The sequence below is a fragment of the Notamacropus eugenii genome, chromosome 2, assembly GCF_028372415.1.
Source record: "Notamacropus eugenii isolate mMacEug1 chromosome 2, mMacEug1.pri_v2, whole genome shotgun sequence".
Taxonomy (NCBI): Eukaryota; Metazoa; Chordata; class Mammalia; order Diprotodontia; family Macropodidae; genus Notamacropus; species Notamacropus eugenii.
The window spans coordinates 494896428-494912668 of NC_092873.1; the positions used below are offsets into that span (position 1 = coordinate 494896428).

Sequence of the window (16241 nt, forward strand, 5' to 3'; positions counted from 1 at the left end):
CATTTAATTTGTTTATATCTGGTTTGTACAGTATTATTTGCTTGTTGTCTCCCCTTCCTCCCCAAATGGTGAGCTTCTTGAGAGCAGGGTCTGCCTTTCGTCTTTCTTTGTATCCTCAGTGCTTAGCACGATGGTCGGCACACAGAAGGTGCTTAATAAATGCTTATTGATTGACAGATATTGAGCCAGTTAGAGAAAACATTTATATATATATATATATATTCCAATATTCACTTAGCTAATTATATATAGTAGAAGGATCACTGAATCATAAATAAAGAGAACTGCATTGAGTTCTGACTTTGCCACCCATTATCTATGTGCCCTTGAGTAAAAACAATCATATATAGTATTTTACTCACAAAAAATCCTGTTCCTATCTCCACTTTACCAATGAGGAAACCAAGATGTTGACTTGCTCACTGTCCCTGAGCTAGTAAGTGTCTGAGGTGAGATTTGAACCAGGTCTCTGCAGTCTCTTCAAGGGTCAGCTTGAAAAGTCCCATTCTCACTGCACCTCCTAGCCAGACATTTAAGACCCATTTCATCTCCATCATTCTATCATAGGATCACAGATTCTCAGAGCTGGAAGGGAACGAGTTCACTTTTGTGGACTAGAGGCCAAACAGTCTATACTTAAATAAGAACTCCCTTTGCAACTTACCCAAGTGGATATCCAGTCTTTGTTTAAAGACCTCCATGGAGGTTAGACCTATTGCCTCTTGAACCAAACATTCCACTTTTGAATAGTCCGAGTACTTAGGAAGTTTTTCTCAATACTGAGCCAAACTTTTTCCTTAGCAACATACATAGAGTTTTAGTCTAAGATTAACTTCAAATTCAGTTCAATTCAATCCAACAAATACCTACTGAGCATGTACTATAAGCTTGATTTAAAAATGAGCACAAAATAGTCTCTGCCTTCAAGGAATTTAACATTCTTCTGGGAGTCAGATTGGTAGACACTTTTCCATGAACATAAATGAACAAATTAAATATAGTTTGAAGATGGAAAGAAGACAAACAGTGGGAGAGACCAGACAAGGTGCTTTTGACAAAGGTGACCTGAACTGAGTCTTAAAGGAAGGGCAGGATTTAGAGAGATGGATTGGGAGGAGGGATTATGATCCAGGCACAGAGGATGGTTTGGACAAAAAGGAATGGAGGCTGACAATGGCATTTGGAATCCAGGGAATAGACGATAGCCCAATTTGACAGGAATATAAAACTAATGATGGGGAATAATGTACAATCAAGTCAGATTGCAAGATAAGTCTTTGGAGTTCAGGTTTTTAAAAATTTTATCCCATAATCACAGTCATTTCAAGGTGTTTATTGGATGTAATTAGGTTCACTCCATGTTCAGAATTCTAGACATTCTCTCTTATTCCTTCCACAGCATTGTTGTTAGAACCAAATATTTCTTACTTGTTTTCAGAAAAGTGTTAGAAATGGAAATTTGATTGATGGGATTTGAGGCAGGAACAAATGTTAATACATCTAATAAATAAGGGCACAACCATTTTAAAAGAAAGGTTTATTGGCTAACTATACCATTTCTTCTAATAACTCAAAAGTCTACAATTTAATTTACAGAATGAAATGTGGAAATCAATTATTTAGCCTACAGCCTGGCATAACTGATTTTTAAAATGATGTTTGGAGAGGAAACTGCCTGATTTATCAGCTGAATTTAAAAAGTGAGCACTTCCTATTACCAGCAGTTTTCCATTTTCAGAACTCTTTAAAGAATTCAATTAGATTCAGCACAACAAACATTTTTATCCAGAACATACTATGAACAAGGTACTGTGATACAAAGATGAAATATGATGAAATCCTGACTTCAAGGAGCTTTCAATCTAATGTGGCAAGCAAAACAAGTACACAAATAGCTATAAGGTACTGACAAAATATTACAAGAGATGTGAGGAGGGAGATATCCCTTTCAACTGGAAAGTACAGTAAAGACTTCGTCATATCAGAATGGAGTCTTGAAAAAATGGCAGGGAAGGGGCTGATTTTAACGGGCATTGATTTCAGTGGAGGGTAAAAATAGAAGTCCTGTCTGAGCATGAAAGAGAGGATGGGAGACTGGAGCATAGAATATTTGAAATATAGAATATTTGAAAGGGTATAGTGAACACTGGTTGGTTGATTGTTGGCCTTCATTCTTGAAGAGGACCAAAATGACATCACTATGAAAGAAACAAGTTTCAATGTGTCTGACTGTGGCTGATCAGACCAATACAAGCTTGCAAGGTCCCAGTTTGGGGTGGATACTCTAAACTTGTGAATCCTGTCTTTCATTTGAGCTACTTCAATTCTGCTTTGCTCATAGAGTACAGCACCCTACCATGCTGAACAGCCCTGTGCCAGTGTCTCCCATGTCACCCAGTTAATTCCAAAGTTCTTAAGAGAGAACTTGACTAAACAGCAAGAGACAGAAAAAAGAATCCCATTTAAAGCTATGATAGACACTATGAAATATCTGGGAGTCTACCTGCCAAAACAAATCTAGGGACTATATGAACACAATTACAAAAACCTTTTTAAAAAACAAATAAAGTTGGATCTAAGTAAGTGGAAAAACACAGTTGCTCATGGGTAGGCTGAGCTAATATAATAAAAATGACAATTCTACTTAAATTAATTTACTTATTCAGCACCATGCCAATCAAACTACCAGATAATTATTTTCTAGAGCTAGAAAAAATAATACAAAAATTTATTTGAAAGAACAAAAGGTCCAGAATATCAAGGGAACTAATGAAAGGAAATGCTAGGGAAGGTGGCCTGGCCCTACCAGATCTCAAATTAGATTATAAAGCAGCAATCACCAAAACCAGTTAGTACTAGCTAAGAAACAGAGGGTTAAACCAGTGGAATAAGTTAGATACTCAAGACACACTCATCAATGAATATAGCAATAAACCCAAGGACTCCAGCTTCTGGTATAAGAACTCACTGTTTGACAAAAATTCCTGGGAAAACTGGATAACAGTGTGATGGAAACTGGGCATAGACCAATGCCTGACACCATATGCAAGAATAAAGTCCAAACGGATACATGACCGAGGTATAAAGATTGATACTATAAACAAATTAGGGGAGCAAGGAATAGTGTATTTGTCAGATTTACGGAAATGGAGAAATTTTTGACCAAACAAGACATAGAGAACGTTATGAAGTGCAAAATGGATAATTTTGAGTACATTAAATTGAAAAGTTTTTGCACAAACAAACTCCATGCAACCAAGATTAGGATGGAAGCAGAAAACTGGGAAAGAATTTTTGCAATTACTGTCTGTGATAAAGGTCTCATTTCTAAAATATATAGAGAACCAATTCAAGCGTACAAGAAAACAAATCATTCCCCAATTAATAAATGGTCAAAGGATACGAACAAGGAGTTTTCAGAGGAAGAAATTAAAACTATCTATAATTATATAAAAATGCTCTAAATTACTACTGATTAGAGTGATGCAAATCAAAACAACTCTGAGGTACCACATCATGCCTATCAGATTGGCTAACATGACAGAACAGGAAGATGATAAATGTTGGAGAAGATATGGGACAGCTGGAACACTAATTCATTGTTGGTAGAGCTGTGAGCTCATCCAACCATTCTGGAGAGCAATTTGGAACTATGCCCAAAGGGCTACAAAAATGTGCATAACATTTGACCCAACAATATTGCTTCTGGGACTCTATCCCAAAGAGACCATAGAAATAGGAAAGGGTCCCACATGTACAAAAATATTTGTAGCAGCTCTCTTTGTGGTGGTCCAAAACTAGAAATCATAGGGATGCCCATCAATTTTGGAATGGCTGAACAAGTGGAGATATATGAATGTAATGGCATATTATTTTGGTATAAGAAATGATGAACAGGAAGACTTCAGAGAGGCCTGGAAAGACTTATATGAACTGATGCTGAGTGAAAGGAGAAGAACCAGGAGAACTTTGTACACAGCAACAACCACAGTGTGTGAGGGATTTTTCTGGGAGACTTAGTACTTGCAATGCAAGGACTTCAAAAATTTCAAATGGACTCTTGAAGCAAAATGCCTTGCACATCCAGAGAAAGAACTATGGAATTGGATTGCAGTTAGAAATAGACCATTTTCTTTTGTATTATGTTTTGTTTTGTTTTGTTTTATGGTTTCTCCCATTCATTTTAATTCTTTTATGCAACATATATTTAATAGGAATGTACATGTAGAACCTATATAAGATTGTATGCTGTCTCAGGGAGGGAGTGGGGAAGGAGGGGAGAATGAGGAGGAGGGAGGGGAAAAAATCATATATATATGGAAGTGACTGTAGAACACTGAAAACAAATAAAATAATTTAATTTTTTTAAAAAGAGAGAACTTGAGAGTGTCCTTCTATTGCTTCTTCTGACTACCATATGATTGCTTGCCCTGTGTGGGTTCTCCATGAAAGAATGTTTTTGGCAAGCACACTTTTTGCATTCAAGCAACATGGCCAGCCCATTGGAGTTGCCCTTTCTGAAGCAGAGTTTGAATGCTTGGCAATTTAGTTCAAGTAAGGACATCAGTGTCTGGTACCTTATCCTGCAAGGTGATCTTCAGAATCTTCCTAGGACAATTCAAATGCACCAGACTACAGTCGGGTGAGCCTTCACTGCCAGAATAAGGAACTGAAAATTTATTCATTGGGCACTAGGGAACCACTGAAAAAGAAAGTGGTATGTTTCAACAACTGTGGAAAGGCTGGACTAGAAAGGGGTTAGACTCACTTTCCTCATCTGTAAAGTGAGTAAATGATTGCTAATATCCTCTTTGCCCTTTATTCAAAAATGACATGATTCTAGTCTTTTCTTCAAAAGAAGTATCAGGAAGACCACTTAACAGGCTATTTCTGTTGTTCAGTCATTTCAAACGTGTCTGACTCTGTGACCCCATTTGGGGTTTTCTTGGCAAAGATACTGGAGCAGTTTGCTATTTCCTTCTCCAGCTCATTTTACAGATGAGGAAATTAAGACAAACAGGGTTAGTCTAGTCCAAATGAAAGGTGATGGGGGCTTGAAATAGGCAGATTGAAAAGATGGTAGAAATGAGAGGGGAACAAGAATTTACATAGTGCCCATATAGTGCCAGGCACTGTACTAAGAGCTTTACAAACATTACCTCATTTGATCCTTTCAATAACCCTATAAAGTAAGTGCTGTTATTATCATTCCCGTTTTACAGTTGAGAAGAAACTAAAACAGACAGGGGTTACATAACTTGTCCAAGGTCAAGCTAGCAAGGATGGATTTTAAGTCAGGTCTTTCTGACTTTAGACCCATGTTCTATCCACTGTGCCACCCTGCTATCTTGAAAAGGAAAGGATGCAGATGAGAAGAGATATGGAGGCAGTATCAGTAGATGGCAACTGATTAGAAAAGAGAGTTATGAAGAGGGAAGAATGAAAGATGATTTCTGGGCAAGTGGGAGTATAGTGTCCTCAACAGAAATAGCACTTTGTCATATATGGTGCTTCATCTTCTGTCTCTTTGCCTTTGCAATAGCTATTCTTACCTGACATATGTACCTTCCCTACCTCCTTCTCTTGAAATATCTAGTTTCCTTGAAGGATCAGCTCATCGGCTTATACATGATACCTTTCTTGATAGCTGTAAGCTAGTGATGCCTTCCTCCTTCCCCTCCTCCCATCATCTTGTATTCATTTTGTTTATATTTAGATATATACATGTTGTTTCACCTTGCACAGAGCTTGGCACATAGTAGGTGCTTAAAAATGCTTATTGACTAACTCATTGACTTGTAGGGAAGTTGGAAGTAGAGACAGATATTGAGAGGAAGATAATGAAATAAGTTTTACATGTAGTGAGGTTGAGTTTCTGGATGCACATACAATGGGAGGTCATAACATCTTAGAGCTCAGATCTGGGAGGTACCTCAGGAACCATCAGATCCAACTCTTTAGTGTTACAGATGAAGAAACTGAGGTTAACTGACTTGCCCACGGTAACACAAGGGGTAAAATTCAGAAGTAGAAATGTGATACTGGAATTCCAAAGAGAGGTTGGGAATGGAAGTCTAAAAGATCTTGGAGTCATCCATGTAAAAGAAATTCATGCAAACCAGAAAGTAGGGATCAAGAGAGTGCCTTGTATAGAGAAAGAAGAGAATGGCTAAGAATAAAGCCTTGGATGGGATGTACCCTCAATTAAAGAACAGAAGAGGATGAAAAGCTAGCAAAGAAAACAGAATAAGAAAGGTCAGAGTGGTAAAAAAAAAAAAAGAGAGAACATCAGGAATCAAGGGAGAGTAGCAAATAGCAAGAAAGGAAGGAGCAGTCTACTATGTCAAGTGGGCAAGAAAGGTCAAGATGAATAAAGACAAATCATTGTGAAAGAAGAGAAAACAGACTTGAATATTCTGGTGTCATCGATGTGTAAATTATTGTTTGTATAATAATCCAAATTTATTCACCCTGAAGGTGCACTTCACATACACAATAGTGTTTATGGGAAGAGCATTTACCAGAACAGCTCTTAAGGGTTACATAATAAAATTATATTAAAATTGCCTAAATTAACTTGCCAGAGACATTGGAAGAGTCTGGGCTAATGGATTTTGCCTCTCTAGAGAGTGTCCACTCTTAAATAATAATAAAAAGAAATCATAATAATAAAATGATAAAAGAAAACAAAAGGGCTCTCTCTTGTTCTTCACAAAGGCTGCTATTCCCCTCGCAAGGAGCAGGACTTTGACCCAACACACAGTTGGTCCATGTGACCCCACAGCCAGTGGAGGAGAGAGGTCATTCATTCAGAGACAGAAAGCTCTTGCTTCTCTCCAGTGGCTGAATGTGCTGGTTCAGCATCTGTCCTATCCTGCTGGCCTTAGAAACAGGAAACCAGTCTAGAGTTTCTTGTTCCTTATCACCCCTCATTGGATTACTGCATCCCAGCCAAGCTCACCCCATCAGCTTGAAACACTTTTAGTGAAGCGACAATGAGGGAGGGAGGGAGGGAGGGAGAGAAGGAGAGAGGGAGAGAGGGAGAGAGGGAGAGAGAGAGAGGAGAGAGAGGCAGGTGCAGGCAGAGGCAAGAGGGAAAGGGAATGGGCAACCTGCCTTGGAAAGTCATGGAAATTCTGGATGTGACAGCAAATTAAATATTCAGTATGTCATCATCGACAATGGATCAGTCAACAAGTATTTATTAAGCACGCCTACTGTATGTCCAACACAACATTAAGTTCTGAGATGCAAAAAAAAAAATTCCTGCCCTCAAGGACTTCACATTCTAATAAGAGAGACATAATTACGTAGATGGAATTATAAATGGAGTGGTTGGAAGGTAACCTTAGAGAGGAAGACTTTAGCAGCTGGAGAACTAGGAAAGACCTCCTGTAGAAGGTGCCATTTTTGAGTAAAATCTTAAAGGGTTTCTAAGAGATTCCTAGAGATAACTGTGAGAATAAAGAACATTAAGATAAAAGTGAGGGTGAGAGGGCAGGAGGTGGAGAAAACAAATCCTGAACAACAGGAGTCTAGCTACAGAGATGGGCAACCTGTGCCCTGGAGGCCCTATCCCTGGACTCTAGTAGGTAATGCCCAGAAAGACTTAGGATAAACATAACTAAAACAGGTATTCCAAGAAAAGAGATGGTCTGCTCGCTGGCTTCCTTCCCTACCTTCTCCTTCTGTGGGAGACCTTTCCCAGCTTCCTCTGCCACCATACTCAGACCCACTGTTGCCACCACCTCTCTGAGCTTACCTTACATTTACTAATTACATATATAGACACAGTATACATACGTACATATACATACACACACATATCTTGTTGTTCATTTGTTTTAGCTATATCTGACTCATTGTGACCCCGTTAGGGGTTCTCTTTGCAGGGATACTAGAGTGATTTGCCTTTTCCTTCAACAAATCATTTTACAGATGAAAAAACTGAGGCAAATAGAGTTAAGTGACTTGTTCAGGGTCACATAGCTGGTATGTGTCTGAGGCCATATTTGAACTCAGGAAGATGAGGTTTTTTTTGACTCCAGGTCTCTTATTCCATCCATTGAACCACCTACTGATATACATGTGTATATGCATATGTCCATATGTGTATATATAAGTAGATAGCTATCTTTGTACATAATTGTCTCCCCCATTAGAATTTGAGCTCTCTGACTCTGTTTTTGTCTTTTTTATACCCCCCTACATAGATTTATATATGTTTAACACAGAACACGCAACGTGTAAAGCTCTTAATAAATACTTGTTGACTGTTCTCAGTATCAGAGTTCTGGCAGAAGTGGAGAAGTATAACTTGGGGGTATCTTCCTTGGTGGGAAAGAAATGAGTATTCTGAGAGGAGTAGAAAGGGCTGTCTCAATCCTAGTTTACAGACCTGTCTTTCTAGTGGCTATAGAGATGATGAGCTAATAGATATGAAAAGACTTTTAAGAAGGCATCTATTACATCCTCCTGCTATGAACCAAGACTCCATCCCAGAGATTCTTTAAAAATATTCTTTAAAAAATCCGAGATGTGCAATGAGACATGGGTTATGCAGGGATTGCTTAAAGGAGGAGGAATGCTAGATAGTTAGTGCTATAATGTACAATGATTTATTTAATCTTGCATCTTCTTCAGCACCTAACATAATGGTTTGAACTACAGGTGGTTTGTAATGGGCCAGAATGGTGACATACCTTAAAGATGCAATCCCATGGGTACTTTCTCTTCCCTCAGGAAATGCCCTCATTTGCAATTCCAATAAAATTTCAGGGTGAGCAAATTTTCATGGTGAGGGGTCCTCAAGATCATAACTATGGAAGGACCTGTTGAAGAAAATCTCAGTGGAAAGGAATGAAGCTCTAGGGTATGCCAGGACACTCAACTCATTCCCAGCACATAGTGGGGGCTTAATAAATGCTTGGTGAATGAATGAATGAATGAATGTTATCAGTGAACAGGGATAAAGTTACATATTGTTTACTTTGTTCTACTTTGGGTCATTTTCCTGCTCATTCACACTTCCACCAGAGGGCAGACAGGGGAAAGAAAGAGAAAGTGACCAAAGTCATCAATTTCCTGGACTGCTCTTCTCTCTTCCAAATGGGTCGTTAAGGCAATGCTCCTGGACTTCTTGGAGCAACAAAGTCCCTTCCATCTAGCTCCCTGTCAGGGGTTTTTGTAGCTCCTAGTAGTCTCAGTACTTTTTACTGAAATGCATGGTTTAAAAATAATTTATATAAACACGTAAAGTAAGCCTTCCATTAAATTCTATGAATACTTGGTTAAAATGATCATTTGCCTCAAAGCTAACTGTTGATAATCTACATGAAAGCTCTCCTCCATTCTTGTAGTTAGCCAACATTTACCCAGCAGATTTGGCAAATTCTCACCAAATAAAAGACAACAGAGAGCATTGCAAAGGACAAAACAGACAATTTTGATTACATAAAATTTAAAAGTTTTTTTTTTTTTTTGCATGAATAAAAGAACTGAAGCTACAGTTGGAAGTATAGGGTGGAGGAAATATCTCCATTACAAACCTGAGACTCAAGATAGATAGGGAAGGGATATAATATACAACCTAAGAAGCCATTGTCTAATAGTCAAAAGGTACAAGAATATGAACAAACATTTTCAAGACAAGAATTTCAGAATATAAATGAGTATTTGAAGATAGGGTCCAAATCACTAGTAGTTAGAGAAATGTAAATTAAAACAATTCTGAAGTTTCCCCTCACACCCTGTAAACTAGAAGAGTCTTTCAGAGTTTTAGTTCATCTATCATCAGAGCTTCTAGGACTGGAAATTTTGGGAATTGATCCCCAAATTACATCCCACAGGAATATAGAATTCACTCTCTCCATGAGGAAACAGACTAATTTTCATTTTGTTTTTGGATTCCTAATACCTAGTTCAGGACCCTGCAGTGAAAGGTGGGTAATAAAGGTTATTGTTTGGATTGGATTGGAGCGAGATTTGAACTAAATTATTGATAGGATTCAGTTGTCCAAAAGAAAGCACTATTATCAATCAATCAATGAGCATTTATTAAACACCTACTATTTATTATAGGGCAAGGTGTAAGGTATTGGTGAGATAAAGTTAAAACGGCAAACAGGTATTACCCTCCAAGAGCTGATATTCTTTAAGGGGAAACTATAAGTAAAATACTAAGTGAATACAAGTAGTTTTAGTGAGAGAGGAGCAAGTATGTGAGGGCTCAGGAGAACCTTCCTGTAGGATGTGGTGCTTGAGTTGAGTTTTATAAGTAAGAGATTCTCAGAGGCAGAGGTGATGAGGGACAGCCTGCACAAAATACATAGGGATAGATGGGATGTTATGGATGAGGAATTTAGAATGCCTCAATGGGAATAAGGTATAATAAGCCTGGAAAGATGCGTTGGAACTAGGTTTGAAGGGCTTTGAATGCCAGGGAATTTTGTATCCTAGAAGAAATAGGGAACCAACGGAATTTATTGAACAGGGGAGTGACACCATTGTTTTAGGAATATTACTTCAGCTGGTCTGTGGAACCTAGATTGCAGAGGGGAGAGGTTTTGGATCAGGTAGGAGGCTGCTGCAACAGTCCAGGTTACACCATCATTTTTGTATTAAAAACAGTATTCTGGTCCTAGCCTTGATCCTCTCCCTCCCACCCCCAACAAATTTTAATAATTAATCAATCTTTGAGGTATTTATTCCTTGTGGGATAGAAGCAAGGGTGAGTTGGAACCACCTGGCACCTACTCTTGAGAGCTCATTGTTAAATTTTCCAGTGTGAGCATTTCCACTTCAAAACTTGGCAAAGGCTACCAATTAGAATTTGATTAGGTTGTTGATTGTCTAGGTTTAAAGAGATAAAGTGTTAGTGGTGCAGATTCAACTTTATATGCTGTCTTCTTGCTTTTAGGAAGCTGTTAAACATTTAAAAAGCACCCCCTGGGTAGGGATATAGATGACCTGGTCCCTGCCCTCAAGGTGTTTGTAGTCATCTGGTAGTCAGAGACAAGTCTCCCTGAAGAAAAAAAATGTCATAATAATGACATAAGCCAGTGTTAAATGATGGGGCTCTACTGATAAAATCTGTAGGTGTTTGTTCCCAGAAGGAAGAACGTAGTGTAGGTTGGCTCTGGCTGTCCATTTATGGATTAATAGTGCATTAGAAGTAAATAAAAGTCTGATCTAATGCAGAGGAAATGTATTGCTCCAGTACTTTGAGGCTGGACATGGTTGTAGACCAAAAATCCCCTTTATGACTTAGACTGTCATTCTCCTGGGACCAATACAGTCATAGAATAACCTCATCATCTGGTAAGATCTCATAAGCCTGGCTTCTCCACCTGATCACTACATTCTACCTCTCTGATTGGAGGATGGGGTCATGAACTCCAAACCTCCACGTAAGGACAGAGCTCAGCTCAGACATCTCCTCATCTCTCACCTGGGCTGTGCTACCTTGGGTCTTCTGTGACTGACTTCTCCATATGCTCCATACTGCTCCTTCTCCCCCACCTGCAGCTTTTTGTCAGCTTCCTTTTGTGTGTAATGTTCCTTGATTAGATTCTTATGTGTATCTCCAGCACTTTGCACAGTCCCTGGAAAATAACGTTGTTGATGTTCAGTCATTTCAGTAGTGTTCAACTTTTCATGACCTCATTTGGGGTTTTCTTGGCAAAGATACTGGAGAGGTTTACTATTTCCTTTTCAAGCTCATTTTAAAGATGAGGAAACTGACAAAAACAGGGTTAAGTGACTTGCCCAGGGTCACACAGCTAGTGAGTTTCTGAGGTCAGATTTAAATTCATGAAGATGAGTTTTCCTGATTCAAGCCCAATGCTTGGATCCACTGCACCACATGAAATGAATCTTTATCTAACCACTTGCCTAACAAGTGATCATTGAGCCTGCTTCAAGACTGCTCATCCCAGATGGCTTTTGGCAATAAGCCTTGAATCCATGGTACATGAAAGTTAAAGAAATGGTAGGTGTTTGATTTGGGGGAAGAGAAGACTCAAAGATGATATGATTGGAGTATTCAAAGGGTTGATCAGGTTGAAAGGAGATTAGATTTATTCGGTTTAGGCAGAGAGTAGAGTCAGTAACAACGAATAAGATAAATTTAGGTTTGATATTAAAAAAAAACCTCTAACAATTACAGTTATCCCAAATACCAAGTGGGGTCAGGAGGTGGTGGGTTCCCCTCCTTTGGAGGTCTTCAACCGGAATCTGAATAAGCAGCTCATGTATGTTGTAGACAGGATTCTTTCATGGGTCTAGTATTCCTGCTGAGACCCTTTCCAAATGTGAAATCCTATGATTCTGACCCAGAGAAAAGGTACTAAAGACTTATGATTGGCTGGGACTTCATGGAATAGGAATCGGGTTTCTTTCCCTACCATCCACCAAAGTCCTTGTGACAGGGACATGAGTAACTACAGACAGGGAGGTCTGCATCAAAGAAAAAGGATTGGAAAAGTCATGCCAAAGGAATGTGGCCAGAAAGGCCCTCCCAACCACAGCTGCTACCTGAACATCCAGGACTGGCAATGGACCAAGGAAACATGCTGAAACTGCAAACCTCAATGACAAATGGCAAAGTTACAAAGGTTTAAATCTGAAATGAAAAAAAGGAACTGTTTTTGGCCTGAAGAAGAAAGGAAAATCAAGGCCAGTCTTGGCTACATTATGTTTTGGGAGGGGAAAAAAATCAACCATGTTGTGAATCAGGTTCTCCTAACAACTTGCTATTTGGAAACTGAGGGACCAGGATGTTCCCTGTCAAAATAATTTAAACCCATCTAAGGGTTGGAAAAACATTTGAATGCATGAAGATTGTGGCTAGCAGATCAGATTTAACGAGTTTACTTGTGTTATGTGAGCAGTGTTTTCTAAATATTGAAGATGCCAGTCTTGGCCTCAGTGCAGTGGATTGGTGGGCTGCACTTGCTTGGAAATATCAGTTATTGCCCCAATGTGTGAATGTGGGGGGGAAGGGAGGTCATGGAACTGCCTTGGTGCCCTTCTCTTGTCACTATTTCCCTCTCCATATGTCCTTGGGTATTTCCAGTTAAGACTTACAACCTTCTCTTAAAGCAGGAATTTTTAACTAGGGATCTATAAACTTGACTTTAGAAATATATTTTGATAATTATTTTTCAATATAATTGGTTTCTTTAATAACCCTATGTATTTTATTTTATGCATTTAAAAACATTATTCTGAAAAGGGGTCCATAGGCTTCAAAAGGGTCCAGGAACACATAAGAGTAAAAACCCCTGCCTTGAAGGCTCCAAAATAAAAGGACCTAGCACTTTTAGCATCACCTGATTCTCCCATTTTCTCATGAAGTCCCTTTGTATAGTTTCAGCAATGGAACCCAATGGAACCCATGTAGAGACATATGATGTTCATGCCAGAGTGAACATCGCATTAAGTGCTTACTATGAGACAGGTACTGAACTAAATGCCAAACATACAAATGCAAGCAAGCAAGACATCCTGCCTTCAAGAAGCTTCTAGCATAATAGAGGAAGGTGATGTATCCAAGGGAACTAGGAGGACAAGGATATTGGAGTGATGATGGCATGGATTGGAACCAGCTGGGAAGTGATGTGGAAGCCTGGCATTAGAAAAGATCAAACAAAAGTTCAGTTATCAAAGTCTGATATCCCAAGGGCAGAGTCCAAATTTTCAGACATATTTAAAAAGTGCTACTGGAATCACACAGGTCACTGAAATAAGTTCCCTAAACTCTTCCACTTACTACCTGTATGACCTCAGGCAAGTTACTTAACTTCTGTGGGACTCAGTTTCCTCATCTGTAAAATGATGTGGTTGAATTAGATGACCCCTAAAGTCCCTTGCAGCTCAAACCTATGATCTTACAATACATTTTAGTTTGACCAAACAACTGCTAATTATCATGTGACTCTTATGGGGTTTTCCCACTCTGTGCATCATGGAGTCTGCCCCACAAAAGCCAATCGCAAACTAAAGGAAACATGCTTCATTGAACAACCTCTGATTTTCTTCCTCCTTAGCCCTAGGAACCTGTCTATTAAAGGAGAAGCTACTGCTGGGGAAGGAAATACAGACTGTTCATCACTAACAAATAGGAACCAAGAGGCAATGTGATATGGGAACACTGCTAACTTTGGAGTCAGGGGAGCTGGATCTGAGTTCTGACTCCTATCACTAGACACTTGATGACTCTGGGAAAACCATTTAATCTTCCATTTCTTTACGTACAAAATGAGAGCACTAGGTAATGGCGAGGGTCCCTTCCAGCATCTAAATCTCTGACTCTTTGAGGGAGAATCTAGGTTCTAGTTCATGGTCTGGGCTTCAGAAGTGAGGTGCTGGGCTAGATGATCTCCAAGGTCTCCTCCAGCTCTCAGATAACACACTATGCAAAACTTGGGAATTATTTTTCCATTCTCTAAAAGAATTTTGTGAATATAAGCATATATATATGTATACATATATTATATACACACATACATGTATATATATCCACATATGTATAGTGTGTGAATGTGTGTGTATATATGTATGTATATACATAACACACATATATACATATGTATGTATGTGTTTTCAGTAACTCTCAAAGCACCACTTCTGCAGAGTATCCCAAGGCACACTTAGTTATCCTGGAGGGGACAGGGAAGGGAAGAGGGAAAGAGAAATTTTTATTGTGTCAAAGACAAAGGTGGTCCCTTCCTCATCCTTTTAGTGGTCTCTGGGATTGTGAGATGGTCAGGATGAGTTCAGATGACGCAGCATGGTGTACTGGAAGGAGTACTGGATTTGGAATCAGGAGACATAGGTTTGAAAGACTTCAATCTTTTGGGTTTCAGTTTTTTCCTCTAAAAATGGAGCCCCTTCTCGGTCATTAGTGCCCTTGTTCCAGTCAAACACTTTGTGCACGTGTGTGTGTGTGTATGTATGTGTTTTACACTTACTTTTCTGTTGCACCCCTCTAGAAGAATGGAAGCTCAGTGTGTAGGAGCTTCATGGTGAAGGGTCTTGTGTCCATGTCATATGAGGATCTGTTGAAGGAACATGGACATTTAGCTTAGAGTAGATGTGGAGATTGGGGGTAGGGGTATATGATAGCTACTTTAGATATTTGATTATTTGGAGGAGGAACTAGATTGTCCTATTTGGCCCTAGAGAGCAGAATTAGGGGCAGAGGGTGGAAATTACAAAGGGACAAATTTAGGTCTGACACTAGGAAAAACTTCTGAACAATTAGAGCTGAACACTAATGGGAGGGGGTGTCCAGAGAGATGGTGGGTTCCCCTTCAGTGGAGGTCTTCAAGTTGGAGCTGGGTACCACTTTTTGGGGCAGCTACGTGATGTCATAGTGCCTGGAGCACAAGGCCTGGAGTCAGGAAGACTCATCATCCTGAGTTCAAATCTAGCCTCAGATACTTACTAGCTGGGTGATCCTGAGCAAGTCACTTAACCCTGTTTGCCTTAGTTTCTTCACCTGTAAAATGAACTGGAGAAGGAAATGGCAAATCACTCCAGTATTTTTGTCAAGAAAATCCCAAATGGGATCATAGACTTGGACACAACTGAAAGCAACTGAACACATACCACATGTCCAATGTGCTATTGTGATTTGGCTACTGAGGTTCCTTCTACTTCTCAAATACTATGGTACTGTGAATGAATGGAGCAGGTTGTATTGGACATTCCAAAGTCCTTGACAGCTCTCAATCTCATGACCCTTTCCTCTACATATTAAATTGTAACAAGATATTTCTGATTTTTTAAAAATTAATTTTCAAAGTTTGTTGTCTGCTTTTTGATTTTAATTGGTCTTCTCTCTGCAAAAGCTACTTCACATAGGAATGGATTATATGTTTTGAATATGTCACATGGGCAATATATAATAAGAAACTGTCCACAAAGCCGGGAAGACCTTGGTTGAGGTGTCACCTCTGATGAATTCTGGCTGCATGACCCTGAACAAGTCATTTCTCCCAGGGATCTCTCTAAGACTATAAAGTTGGAGAGCAGGTGCTGATCAGCATTTAGGGAGTTCCTCCCTACTCCCTGCAACTGGGCAGCACTGGAGTATAGTGGCAAGAGCAATGAATTTGGATTAAGAGGACCAGGCTTCCAACCCCACTTCTGCCAACTACCTGGGACTTTGGAGCAGAAGCTTAACCTGTATGGGCCTTGCTTTCCTCCTCTGTAAAATGAGAGACTTGGAAGAGGTC

General features: G+C 39.3%; 1 long non-coding RNA gene across 3 annotated transcripts in view; it reads right to left on the reverse strand.

Moving 5' to 3' along the window:
• Nucleotides 1-16241, reverse strand: part of LOC140529903 (uncharacterized) — a 178457-nt gene that overhangs the window by 42981 nt on the left and 119235 nt on the right. The window contains exons 3-4 of one of the 3 annotated variants that reach the window (XR_011975724.1): nucleotides 14973-15059; nucleotides 11450-11603 (exon numbers count right to left, since the gene is read on the reverse strand). The exons of 1 other annotated variant lie outside the window; for it this stretch is intronic. This is a non-coding gene — a long non-coding RNA (uncharacterized lncRNA). The remainder of the gene's footprint in view (nucleotides 1-11449; nucleotides 11604-14972; nucleotides 15060-16241) is intronic. One more of the 3 variants, XR_011975723.1, reaches the window with a different exon arrangement.